At 34.3% G+C, this 9,368-nt stretch overlaps 2 long non-coding RNA genes across 4 annotated transcripts in view; both read left to right on the plus strand.

Moving 5' to 3' along the window:
- The window catches only part of LOC103908882 (uncharacterized), a 31,506-nt gene extending 23,859 nt beyond the window's left edge, over positions 1 to 7,647 (plus strand). The window contains exon 4 of the long non-coding RNA XR_012391179.1: positions 5,310 to 7,647. This is a non-coding gene — a long non-coding RNA (uncharacterized lncRNA). The remainder of the gene's footprint in view (positions 1 to 5,309) is intronic.
- LOC103909305 (uncharacterized) lies at positions 1,190 to 3,401 on the plus strand. 3 transcript variants are annotated; one of them, XR_012391177.1, is made up of 4 exons: positions 1,190 to 1,237; positions 1,808 to 1,918; positions 2,952 to 3,047; positions 3,225 to 3,401. It is a non-coding gene; the product is annotated as an uncharacterized lncRNA (long non-coding RNA). The 3 variants fall into 3 exon arrangements; XR_012391178.1 differs by lacking the exon at positions 1,808 to 1,918; XR_011007905.2 differs by lacking the exon at positions 1,190 to 1,237 and having other exon boundaries at positions 1,581 to 1,918.
- Positions 7,648 to 9,368: the final 1,721 nt, after the last annotated feature.

Below are 9,368 nucleotides of genomic sequence, written 5' to 3' on the forward strand. Positions count from 1 at the left end.
TCATAAGCTTTGCAATAACCAGATTCGTGATAAATGTTTGTGAATTTTTTTATCTTATTTTTTTGTATGTTTGCGCGAGATGTTGTAGGTGTGTCTGCATGCAGTGAGTTTGTGTATGTGCGCGTGTTGCTGAGGGTGTATATGCATAGACCGAGTTTATATGTATATGCGAGTGTGTATAGGTGTGTTTGCATGCAGCAAGTTTATATGTATGTGCGTGTGTTAATGTGAGTGTTTATGTTAGGATCGAGTTTATATGTATGCGCGTGTGTATGTGGATGTATTTATGCGTCAAGTTTATATGTATATACACAAGTTTCATCCATGTTGTTTTGAACATTCAGTATAGGTGTATATGCGAGTAATTTATAGGTGTATATACACGTGTTTTATGTATGTGTTGATAAGCAAAGTTTGATTTAAATCCTATACGGCACCTCATATATTATGGCTTAGAAATGACTGTATTAATGAGTGTAATCGAAGCCGGCACCTCTCTCTAAAATGTAACTACACGTCGCAACGACGCGTAGCGCAAGCTCTGTGATTGGTCAGCTTGGTAGCGCTGACGAGTCTGGGCGGGACAGAGAGCCGCGTGAATGGTGCGAGCCTGATGGAGCGATTGTTTGTGTGGTTGTGTGGAGTCCCGTGAAGGAGCTCCAGATGGAAAGTTTTGTTTTGTGTTTACCTCATGGTTAAAGTTGTTGCACGTCTGCCGGTTTCTGCCTCAAAATGAGCGAGTTCGAGCCACTTGTACATCCCGGAAGTGTTCAGGAAAAGCAAAACAGCAGCGAAGAAACTCGACACTGAGGAACATTAACACCTCACTGCCAACTAGCGTTTCAGAAGTGTTAATGCAGACCAACAGAGACAGCGCGCAGAAGATTAAATGCACAGCTACAGCCGTTGAATGCGCCGTGCACTGTAAACCCTAATGCTGTATCTAATTAATTGAACTGAGTTCTGTTAACTTAAATCATTAAAATTTGCTTATCTTAATTAACCTTGATGAGTATTTAGAACTTTTTCTTATTTTTGAGTTTGTAAAAATTGTATCTTTCAAGTAAGCTGAACAGTTTTTTTGGGTTTAATTTATACAAAATGTTCCTTTAAAGTTTCATTAACTCAAAATCTTTCAGCTCAGTGATTTTGCGTCTGACGTCATCCAGGTTCACGTTCAGGTTCATGCTTCATTCGTTTTTTTCAAGATGGCGGATCGGCCTCGCTTCACACTATAGTAAGTAAAATATTTACAAATCCAAGAAATATTAAATGTATGTTTTATTCAATATAATCACAGTAACAGTTCAATGTAATGCAGAGTTGGTCAGAATGCGTTTACATGTCATGCATTACAGAAAACGTGTTTAGCCTCACTTGTTGCTAACTAACGTTAACATTAGCCTACTGTTTAAAAAGTTAGAATCAGTGCAACGTTAGCGTTAGTTGTAATGTGTTAACTCTGAATTTTAACAGAGTGTGATAAAGACAAAAACATTTGAAATCGGCAGATTAAATTTTTCAAAAATTTTTAAATCTTGGCGCGAGTATGCCTTTCCTCAGCCTGTGCTTGAGTTGTCATGGAGACGCGCGCTCTTACACAACCACAAGTCATGGCGCTGCGCTGAGCTCCGTTCAGCCTGTGAATGTGGTATTATCTTTGCGATCTGTTGGCATTACGGAAACGAAAGGTGCAAGAAACGTAACGTTGATCATAACTCAAATAATCTCCGCCTAAATACTAAACGGTATTTTCTGATGACTTGCAAAAACGTAGTCTCAAAACGTAACTGTCTATCACACGCAGCTTGTTGCATGCTGATCCATGCATGAGGAAAGCCTGACAGAGAACATTTAAGCTGCGCTCTTCACCTGAGCAGGTACAGAGCAGAGCTTCATCTCACACTAGCACATTGAGGTAAAGTTGGTTTTATATTCATACATTCCTTCAGTAACAACTTGTGACTCGCTCCATATATTGTTTACCATGGTACTTTGTGTAACGTTACTCGGTCTGAAATCACATGCAAGTATGACATGAAAACAACATTACACTAAATGCACTATTTTTTTTTGACTGAACAATGTTGTACTTTGAAAGTCATTGGCTGCTAATATGGTTTCACTATTTAGAATATTTAAAAATTACTTTTCTGAAAATATATTGTTAAGGAGAAAGTCTGATGTGTAAATATAAAACTAACTTTACCTCAATCACCAGCACTAATCAACACTGATTATTTCCCTGCGCTTAAGACGACATCCGTGCATATCAATGATTACCTGATTAATGCGATCAGTTAAATGATTTTAAATGCCATTTAGGTCAAACATAGGTTAAAGGTATGGTAAACTTTTTTTTTTTCAATCTATTTTTTTTAAATGTTTACTCTGGAAAGAACATACAGCCTTATAAACAAAGTATGTCTATTTATAACAGTAATACAAAGCTATATTATTAAATAAAATAATATAATAACAAAACAAAATATTTAAGACGTGGTAAACAAGATGTAGTTTTTTGATGTGCAAATTTTGCAGCTTAAAATATTTTTTTATCTTTGAAAAAAAAAAATTATATATGTGTATATACACATATATATACACATTTATATTTTTTAGTCTATATATTTTTGCATCATTAGACAATAAGGTAAGTTTTGTTATTTCTAGCTTTTAAAAACAGGCCTTAAATTTCTTTGTCGTCCTATTCAGTTTTAGAAAATTCAATACTGTTTAAGTTAAATGCGTGTTCATCGAATCAAAGCAACTAACATGATGATCAGCTCTATTGCTAACCATTTTGGGGGATAACGTTAGACATCATGCAATTGTACTACTTCTACTCTCAGCTAAATGACACTGTGACTTTGTGTACATACAGAATTGAAGGTCGGTTGTTGCTGACTACAGAAAAGTTCTTAAAGTTTTCTTAATTTTTGTATTTGCAGGAACTGCATGATGTCAGTTCATGACGGACTACTGTTATCAGAGGTCTTTTGGTCTTGCTGCGTGAGCGTGACTTGGGATTCTTTAGGACCACCCTGGTAAGACTTCATTCATTCTTTTCACAATTAGGCATGTTCTATTAAAAAAGATGAAAGTTGAGGTGCAAATTTTACTTAATAACATTTTGTAATCATGACTAGTTGATGAATCATGTAATATTGGCTCAGTCATGTTGATATTGTCCTGACATTAATATCCTTGAATTATATTTTTAGATTGATAATCCTGAAGTGCTGACAGATGATGCTTTATTGGCCCTGCATTCACTGAGGGTCTCTGTTGTCCTGAAGAATGAATTGGACACCATCCACAGCACACTTCCAGACCTTTCTTGTCTTGTTTGGATTACTGTATGCTCTTCTTCACATAATATAGAGTAAAGGACTTTGAACTTGTGCAAAAAGTTTTGCTTGGCATGGATGATAGAAAATAGAAAGTGTCCTTGCATGAAAACCTTAAAGAATGAGTTGATGTAGAGCTTTTTTTTTTTTACTTAATAAAGACTGTCACTGGGGTAGTAACTTCAAAACATGTATGTACTTTTAATTAGTAAGGGTGCATTTTATTATATATAGGGATAGTTTGTCCAAACTTAAAATTCTTTCATTTACTCACTCTTCACTTTTCCCAAACCTGCTTAAATATTTTGCTTCTGTTGAACACAAAAGTTATTTTAAGGAAAGCTGACAACCTGTAACCATTGACTTTCTAATAGTAAAACAAATACTGTTGAAATCAGTGGTTACAGGTCTCAGCTTTTTTTTTTTTTTTTTTTTTGTCAAAAATAACCTTTTAGGTGTTGAAGAAAGAAAGAAACTCAAACAGGTTTGGAATAAGTTAGAGTAAATGACAGAATCATCAACCAAGACTGAATATATATATATATATATATATATATATATATATATATATATATATATATATATATATATATATATATATATTCAAAATGTAATATAATATATATAATATTCAATATATATAATATTTACACTAAACAAAAGTCACTTCACAGAATGTGCACTTATTCTTTATTTAGCGAATGCTTTAAGACTGTAAGTTTTGTACTTCTTATTAATGTATTAATATTTAATTTTGGTAAACTTATGTTTTTTTCCTTGAAGCTCTTATGTTTGATATCATGTTTACATTTTGGGTAATCCTTATTAATTTCAGAATACTGTTTATTTTCAATCTCAATGTCTAATAGTTTTTTTATTGTTTTAAGACATTTTTAATTGCATAGGAGACAAATTTGAAAGTACTGTTGGACAATTTTTCTTTAAAAAATAAATGTCTAAAATGGTATTGTTTGTGTGTTTAAAATTACAGATTTATTTTGATAGACTTATGGGATTTAAAGATTTAAATTATGGCTAATTTTGTTTGTGAAACTGAAGATGGTGAAGTTAATTTGAAAAAAAAATTGCTATCAAAATGTATGAGCTGGGTGACCAAGTATGTAAAGTTGAGATAAATAATTGAAATAAGTTAATTGCAATTAAAATGTATGAGCTGAATGACTTGAGTATTTAAAGTTAAAAGAAATTAAATAAATTAAGTTAATTGCCATTACAATGTTCAAGCTAGGAGACTAAGTATTTAAAGTTTGGAAAAATTAAAACAATTAAGTTAATTGCTATTAAAATGTATGAGCTGAGTAACTTGGGTATTTTAAGTTAGGTGAAGTGTCTTGCACGAGTACAACAAACTCAAAACTTGATGTTTCTGTTTACTTGAAATAGTTAATTTCATAACTTAAAAAATTTGACGTAACTGATTACCTCAAATTTTTTGAGTTTTGTCAACTTATTCGGGATTACAGTGTGGGTTACGCCGGTCACTTGACGCAGAAGTATAAACCAGGCTTTAGTGTTGGCTCAACACATGAGAGAGGATTCTGCTGTCATTTTCACTAAGGGACGTGCGCTTGTGTTTTCAGGAGGCGTGGCTTTGAACGGCAGGGGAAGGGACGGTGTTTCAGAGATTTATGCTAACAGGCTAGCATTGTGGCAGATCACCTACTGCACCTTTAAATGTTAGTTTAGGTTCCCTGAATAAAAAAAAAAACACAAACAACATATCATTTTTAATATCATATTCATAAATGCTGAATTTAATACCAGAATTAAACGTTTTTTCATTGTTTGTTAAAGTTTACTAGCTAATGTAAATAAATGTTTTTCTATTGAAACTAACTGTATATTATGTATAAAAGCTGTTTATATAACTGTATATTATATATTCATCCATTTATTCATTGCTTTAGTGTCTATTCATCATTTTTGTTTTTTCCATAGGAATGATAAGTCGGCTGTGGTTTAAAGCGTGTTGAGAGATGTCCTCCAGTCGGATGATGAAGATGGACTCATTACTAAATGCAGATCTGCGTTGCAGTTGCCAGCTTAAACAAATTCATCTGCCAATAAGCATGAGGACCAGAGCCGTGCTGTAAGACTCATCTCATCTGCAGATTAATCATGGTGAATGTAAGAAATGACAGTGCATGTGGCCGCTGGCGGCTAGCAGTGAAGCAGACACTAATGACACGCCATTAATTCCCAAGACTAATTACAAAGACCTGGTCTGCATCACCATGACGACAGCGTCCTGCAGCACTGAAGTGTCTGCTTGTTCATTAACACCTGGAAACTCACAAATATCCTGAACTAGAGATCCTCTAACTGAATGGGTTGTCAAGGTGTCGCTATGCTAGGATGGTTGGGTTATGCAGTGTAGCTGTGCAACCATAGCAACTATAGAATCACCACAACAGATCAATAACTATAGTTGTTTCGTTATTATAACAACTTTAGATTCACCACAACAGATCAGTTACTCTAGTTGTTATATTACCATAGCAACTATAGAATCACCGCAACAGATCAGTTACTATAGTTGTTGTGTTACCATACCAACTATGGAATCAACACAACAGATCAAGTACTAGAGTTGTTGTGTTACCATAGCAACTATGGAATCACCACAACAGATCAATTAAAAGTTGTTGTGTTACCATAGCAACTATAGAATCACCACAACAGATCAGTTACTATAGTTGTTGTGTTACCATAGCAACTATAGAATCCTGACAATAGATCAGTTACTATAGTTGGTGTGTTACCATAGCAACCATTGAATCGCTACAACAGATCAGTTACATAGTTGTTGTTACCATGGCAACTTTACAATCATCACAGCAGATCAATTACCATAGTTGTGTTACCATAGCAACTTTAAAAACACCACAACATATCAATTACTATAGTTGTTGTGTTACCATAGTAACTATAGAATCACTACAACAGATTAATTACTATAGTTGTTGTGTTACCATAGCAACTATAGAATCACAACAACAGATCAATTACTATAGTTGTTGTGTTACTATAGTGACTTTAGAATCACCCCAACAAATCAATTACTAAGCTTTTTTGTCACCATAGCAACCTTCGAATTACCAAAAACAGATCAATTACTGTAGTTGTTGTGTTACCATAGCAACTTTAGACAACATATCGTTTACTAGCATAGCAACTTTAGAATGACTACAACAGATTAGTTGCTATTGTTGTGTTACCATATCAACTTTAGAATCGCTGCAACAGATCAAATACTATAGCTGTTGTGTTACCATAGCAACTTTAGAAACACCACAACAAATCAATTACTATAGTTGTTGCGTTACCAAAGCAATTATAGAACCACCACAACAGATCAGTTACTATAGTTGTTGAGTTACCATAGCAACTTTAGAAACACCACAACAGATCAATTTTTATAGTTGTTGAGTTACCATAGCAACTTTAGAAACACCACGGCAGATAAATTTTTATAGCGGAGTTACCATAGCAACTTAAGAAACACCACAACAGATCAATTTTTATAGTTGTTGTGTTACCATAGCAACTATAGAACCACCACAATGGATTAATTACTCTAGTTGTTGCATTACCATAGCAACTTTATAATCAACACTACAGATCAAATACTTTAGTTGTTGTGTTACTATAGCAACTATAAAACCACCACAACAGATCAATTACAAAAGTTGATGTGTCACCACAATAGATAAACTTAAGTATTTTACAGTAGTATGGCTCGTAAACGCTACAGTATGTACTATAAATCACTAAATGATGAAAACATCCAACCAGTTGCTGATGTTCTGGAACTCATCAAGCTTTATCTGAGGCATTTCTCCTCTGAAGAGCGACTCTAAAAGGCTTTTCTTTTTCGGTCAATAACAAATAACAGTTATTTCCGTTGCGAATCTTGTGAAGAGAATCGATGCGCAGACGCTCTTGATCTGCTTAATCGATGTGTGGAGTTGATTTGATGCGCTGTGACATTTGTGCCCGCAGACGTGTGTTCAGGCCTCTGCGGGTGGAGGATCTGCTTAATTGAGGAGCTTTTAGCAGCGTGTGTCTGTAAAGATAGTGCGCTGGAGACAGATGTTTCTAGATGAGCGAAGAAAGGTCACCTTCTACACAGAGTCCTGCTCCCGGAGGTGATGCTCGCGTGACATTTTCCTCTCAAAACCACGATGAACTCACAGCTGATGGAGGAAAAGCAGCTCAGACTTTTATGCAATTAAAAAAAAAGAGACTCAGAAGTCAAGTCATATCAAGTCGATATAAAAAAAAATATTTTAACAAAAAAATTAATTTAAATGTTACTACATTTCATTTGTTTAAATTCAGTCCATATACTTGTTTCCAACCACAAGTCCAAAGACGTGGTACAGGTGGACTGGGTAGGCTAAATTGTCCGTAGTGTATGAGTGTGAATGAATATGTGTGGATGTTTCCCTGAGATGGGTTGCGGCTGGAAGGGCATCCGCTGTGTAAAACATATGCTGGATAAGTTGCCGGTTCTTTCCGCTGTGGTGATCTCAGATTAATAAAGGGACTAAGCCGAAAATAAATTGAATGAAAGAACACAACACTGTATGTGAAAGCTATTTTAAGGCTATATATAACACACACTAAACAGTAATATCACTACATACACGCATATATATATATATATATATATATATATATATATATATATATATATATATATATATATATATATATATACTGTATATATATATATATATATATATATATATATATATATATATATATATATATATATATTGATATAGGTCATTCTGAAAACGTAACCCTGCGGACGTTTCTGGAGCCCACGATTTACGTAAAAACGGAGGATTGAGCATGTGGTGTTTCTGAGTGGAGCTGGCACGTTTTCCCCAGTGCTTCCCGTTTTTCCTCAAAGCCTAAATACGCTCTGGATTACAGACCACTTAAACCTACGTCTCTTTTACTAGTCGTCTTGCTCTCAGGAAGTTCACCTTAGCCTTAGCTGCAGGGGAGTTTGAGATCGCCCTGAGCTCAATCTCCCCTCGCCTCACAAAGGGAGGGAGCCCTGGACTCGAGGATCTCTTGACTCAGGGCTCTCTCCTGGGACAGCATGCCAAACATGCTTTTGTAAGTCATGAGCTAAGTGTAAACTCTTGAAATGATCAATGTTATTAGCCCCTTTGGGAAATTATTTCCCATTGGCAACAGAACAAACCACTTTTGTCCAATAGTTAACCAAATTAACTTATTAAAATACATACAGGAGCAAGTGATCATACTAAGTTTGATTTCATTTGAAACTATTAAAACTTCATTTCCATTTAATAACTTTACTAACTTAACTTACATTTGTTACATTAGGCTTTAAACATTTCCAAAATAACTTTATATCGTTTAAAAAAAAAATTAAACAAGTTCAAATGTTTAGGATTACATACAGTGTTCAGCATATATGTGTTCACCCTTCACAAATCTTTTAAATTCATATTTTTAATAGGAAGCTTTACAAAATTATATTTGTGCATGTACATTAGATTAGTCAGTACTGAAATTATTCAATACACATAAAAAACTGAAAAAATGGAAAAATGTAGTTGGAATGGTGTACATTGTAAAAAAAATGCAGGGTTCCACACAATTCACTCATGTTGTCCCAACACAAATTGATTAAGTTAACTCAACACTTTTAACAAATGTATGTGGATTGAACATACAAAAATTAAGTTGTCCCAATGATCTTAATCTTAAGAATTGTGTTGTTTCAGCTCATTTTAAATAAGTAGTAGTTAGTAAAAAATACTTTTTGAGTGTAGGTTGTTTTTTTTTTTGTTTTTTTTTTGCAATATATTGCTTCAATTTAATTGTATTATCTTTCATTTCGTAAATGTGGTTACTGTAATCAGGCCCGTGCAGAGACCGTCCAAAGGGCATGTGCAGGATAAATTTTTTGAAGAGTGGGGGGGGGGAGGTGGGGGGTTTTGTCGCGCGCTT

This window comes from Danio rerio, chromosome 15 (assembly GCF_049306965.1).
Source record: "Danio rerio strain Tuebingen ecotype United States chromosome 15, GRCz12tu, whole genome shotgun sequence".
In the NCBI taxonomy this organism is placed as follows: domain Eukaryota; kingdom Metazoa; phylum Chordata; class Actinopteri; order Cypriniformes; family Danionidae; genus Danio; species Danio rerio.